We start from the raw sequence: 5192 nt of genomic DNA, 5'->3' as shown, positions 1-5192 counted from the left end.
GTGGGAGTTGGGAAAACCATTCCATAGCTTGATCGCCTAAGCTTTGTGGGAATAATCTCATCAAATATGTCTCTTCTGAAGCTACTTCAATGCAAGCTGTGAAAAACTGTCTTATGTGTGCCTTAGGATCCCCTTTTCCTCTATACTTGTCAAATTTAGGCGTCACAAAATGTGTAGGAAATGGAGGCATTGGAATGCTCTTGTCAAATGGATAAGGACATATGTCTCTCATTGTGTATGTTGGCTTTGGTGTATTTATGTCCTCCATTTTCTTTTGTAAGTCCCTGATTTGTTGCTCCAAATTGCTCTTAGGTGGAGATCAACTTCTTGGACCATACCCCATGTTTGAGACACCAATTTGAGGAGGAACATGTTGCATATATGGATGATATTGATCATACACATGTTCATATGGAGGAGGTCTATAGTGATGCGGCATATATGGAGCACTTGGTGTAGATTCATGTTGAGGAACACCATATCTATTTTGCGCATGTATACCATATTCTACAGGCATGTCATGTTCCATTGTGTTGCCCCTAAATTTGACATGAGGTTTCCTTGTGTCCAAATTTTTGAGCATGCCTTGGAATATCCCATTGTTTTGGTGGTTGATCCTTAGCTTGAGTATGTGATTGAGCATATTTGTCTGCGTAAGACTTCCACAATGGTCTGCGAAGGTGAGTATCATATGTTTGACCATGTGTATGTGGGACCTCTGGTTTTTGAAGCAAAGCTGATGGTGATTCAGGTACCATGTGTGGTCCTCTATTTCCTCCACTATTAGGTCTCCTTTGATCCATATTGGAGTGAGGTTGTTGCAAAGGTCTATGTTCCATTATTTGAGACATGTCAAAATCATGAGGTATCTTGGCTTCACTTTGTGCCATCATTTGTAAGAAGTATTGTCTATCCCTCCTCATTATTTCCTCAACCAATCGATTGAAATGGGGATTCATAATGGATTCTTCCACATCTGCTGAATGTACTGAAAAGTTGTCCACATTGTCATTTTGTGTAGCATTGTTGTTTATAGTGTCCATGTTCTCAACATTTGGAATGTTTCCATAGACATCCATGTTAGGTAATGCAGTATGATCAGAATTGAAAAAGATCTCATTGTCATACTCATAAGAACTCATGTTTGTGGACTCTTGAGCCTCTTTAGTTTCTCTCCTAGATTTTTGAAGACGGGTTTCAACCATGAACTAGGTATTGACCGAGATGTGTGAGACTAGATGAAAAATGGAAAAAGTATGGAAGACCAAGAGTTGAATGGAATGTAAATGAGTCTGAAGTGTACTTGCAATGTCCAAAGTGTAAGACCAGGTATGTATGTAGTAGAGTAGGTGTGACTTCCAAAGAGAGGATAGTTTCTCTTGATGAGGTAAGTTGACCTTGACTCTAAGTAAGACCAAATGAGACCCAAAGGTAAGAAACCTTGATGAGGGAAACCTTGATGAGGGACCACTTAGCAAAGTGTTGTTGTATGTAATGTGTTGACAAAGTATGATGAGGACAAGCAAGTGACCTTTTGACTCAAGTTTAGACAAGTATGAATGTAAAATGAGATGTGAAGCAATGATGGACTATGTGAGACCCAAAGACAGGTTGAATGCTAGATGAAACCTGAAGAAACAACCTAGGAAGCTCAAGTATTCCAAAACTGATTTCTTTTTGTTTGCTGGACTTTAACAGTTTTTCAATTCTGGACACAGACGCGACTGTATACTTCACAGACGCGGTTTCCTGACACAGACGCTACTATGTTGAACACAGACGTGTTTCTGAGATTTTCTTGCTTATGTTTGCTGGACTGTAAAATTTTTTGCAATTTTGAACATAGACCCGACTATATACTGCACAGACGCGGTTATCCGACACAGATGGGTTTCTATTCAACACAGACGCTGTTATAAACACAGACACTATTCTGCCCTTCACAGACGCGTTTCTGTAAAATTTGTGCAGTTTTTTCCAATCTGTGAAGTCGTTTTGTTGTGACCAAATCTGACTGTTTGACTGTTTTTCATGACAAGAGGACACAATGTTGATGAGGACTCAATGTTTGCAAGTGTTTAGACTCCAAAATGACTCCAAGAAAAGTGTGTTGTTTGATGTAAAAATGTTTTGCATACACTTGAAGACACAAAAGACACAATGTTTTGTTGTTTGGTCCTGAATGTTTTTATGTTTAAAATAAGTCAAGCACAATTCTTATGGCTGGCCAAGACAATAGTTGTTGATCCCACATGGGGTTTTACCCCCGAGGCTACGCTATTCAGAGCGGATACTTAGATGCTTGACCTCACTGGCTTCACCCTCGGCACTCACTTCTCGGGTCAGCCAAGCATCAGTCCCCATGAAAACTCCCCATGGCGAACTTTGTATCTCTACTAAGAACCGTATGTGTGTGGGCCGCTACCAGAGGTCCGACCTTCTGCCCCAACAACTAGAAGGATTTGGGCCTCTAAAACAAAATGGTGCTAGTAAGGGCATCCGCTCGTGTGGCCATACATGCGGCACTTTCAGCTCTGTAAATACAGAAGGCTCCTAGCCGGTAGGGGTTACGCCCTACAACTGATCAAATAAATTTGATCAAACGGGTTTATGGGGAGACATAGTGTCGGTATGAACTAATCAGCACACGTTATTCATAGTTTTCACCATGAATACATTTATTTATAGTGGTTCCGAAGAAGATGGCTTTTCTTTTGCTACCACTTGGATCGTCCTCTTCTCACTAGTAGTCCTAATGACCACACGGGAAGACAGGCCCTCTAAAGATTAAACAAAAAGAGTCTATTGCTCAAAACACAAAAGATAATGATTCAATTTTAGTGCACCAATTGAAGTGTTTGCTAGTCTATGAAAACAAGGCACACAATAAAAATCAAAAACTCTTGCCAAGGACCTGCAACAAAGAGTTGTTAGTAGTTTGGGTTGTTTCAAATGATCACCCCTTCCTGCAAGCACACAAGTTAGGTAAATTTTAAAACCCAAAAGACTTTGTGAAAATAGGGGCCTTCAACCAAACGATTTTGCTTTTAAGACAAGCTGCACCAATTTTGTTAGCTAGATCTGAAAATGTTAGCTCAAAATAAACCAGATCTGAAACCCTAAATGCAAAATCCGAAAACTGAATCACTAAAATTTCAAAATTTTGGAGCAGGCAATACACAGACGCGATTACCCCCTACGCAGACGCGACTCTCAGACACAAACGCGGTTCTGTGAGACACAGACGCGAGTAAAAATCACAGACGCTCTTTCCCAATACAGACGCAGGTAAAAATGACGCAGACGTGCTTCTGTAACACAGACGCGCCTCCCTGGAACCTGCAAAATGAAATATTGACAAAACACAGACGCGGATCCAGTTGTCGCAGATGCACCTGAAAATCAAAAACGCGATCCGAAAGTGCGCAGACGCGAAAATACCAAAAAATGCTGCCGAAAATGTCCGATCTGCAACTTCAAAAACACAAGATCTGCAACAAGGGGTCAAATGCAAAGGGACAAGAGTCCCACCGAGCGTGGCAAAATGTATATGGTGAAAATGGATAACAATAACAACAATATTGAAAGGCTAAATGAATCCAACCACAAAACCCTAGCCTAACAATCAACAAAGATCCAATATAACATATGAAGATTACCTAAGACAATGCAAATCAAATGAAATCACAAAGGTTATACCATCACATGTCCAATAGGGTTTTGATCTCCATTCTTCCTATCTCCATTGATCTTGCTTGATATATTTGCTCTCAGATTTTGTGTGCACAAGAGCTCAACAAAGAACGGAATGTGGTTGCAAGTAGGATCGTAGTGTAGTCAATTGATCAAGTAGTTAGGGTTTGATAATGAGGGAAGCATCTCCTTATATAGAAGACACAATATGAAATGGAGGGATAAGATTGAGAGGTGTAAAAGGAGGTCGGCTATGATTAGAGGGTAGGTAAAAGAAATAATAAAATAATGAAAGGGGTAGGTAGTGTATGAATTAAGAGATGAATGACATGTGTCATAGGTAGAAAAGGATAATGAATTAATTAAATAAATAAAGATTTATTTAATTAATAGAAGAAGTGGGATCAATTAAATAAATAAAATATTTATTTAATTTAGGAAAAGGATAATTTAAATAAATAAATGTATTTATTTAAATGAGAAATAAGGCTAGAAGAGGATAAATGAATTAATTAAATAAATAAATATTTATTTAATTAATAGAAGAATTAGGCTTAGATAATTAAATAAATAAAATATTTATTTAATTAGACATGACATTTTCAGGTGTCTACGGGAACTTTATTGCGGATTGGTGATGCAAGTGCTTCTTTATTGCGGATTGTGCGCGGATAGACTGAAGAAAAGTGGAGGAAATTGTACTCCTCGAAACATGTGATGCTCTTAGTTCCACACCCATCACTAGACGTAGGATTTTCCTTAGCCACAGATAGGAGCTAATTTATTATGGATGGAAAGGGGTGAAAAGGGGGTTTTTATTATTAATGGCTAACCAATCTTGGGTAGATCAATAACAAGCCATGATGAGAATGGGTATGTTTATTATGAATGAATGAAGAGGTTGTGAGTGTGTGCAAAGTGAAAGGATGAAATGGAATCCTAAAGGAGGGAGGAGCAATGTCGCTACACATGGCATTGGTGACCCAGTTTTCACCATGGTACTTGCCCAGGGCGCCACCAAAGTGGTTTTCACCGTTGGACGAAATGTTTTTCTGTTTTTCAATTTTTTTGTGTCACAAGGTGCCTGTTTGTCAGGTTTTCACCAAGTAACGATTTTGTATTTTTATGATTTTTTTATTTTTTTATTTTTTTTGTATTTTTGAATTTTTTTATTTTTTTTTGTATTTTTGAATTAGGATACTCTGAAGAGCTATGTGTAAAACCTGTGAAGGTGCATGTTGTTGATAGGATCCTCCAAAGGTTCACCCTCTATGGTTGAGAGCTGATATGCACCATATCCATATGTTGTTGTAATGATGTAAGGACCAAGCCAATTGTGTTCGAATTTGCCCTTCTTCTCTCTGTCTTGCTGTTTTTTAGGATTTTCTCTGAGAACTAAGTCACCCACCTCAAATGTGCAAGGCTTTACCTTGTGATTGTAGCTGCATTGTTCCTTGACTGAATGATGTGTATCTCGAGTGACTGTCTTCCTTGATGAA

The sequence above is a fragment of the Cryptomeria japonica genome, chromosome 8, assembly GCF_030272615.1.
Source record: "Cryptomeria japonica chromosome 8, Sugi_1.0, whole genome shotgun sequence".
Classification (NCBI taxonomy): Eukaryota; Viridiplantae; Streptophyta; class Pinopsida; order Cupressales; family Cupressaceae; genus Cryptomeria; species Cryptomeria japonica.
This window is presented reverse-complemented; position numbering follows the sequence as displayed.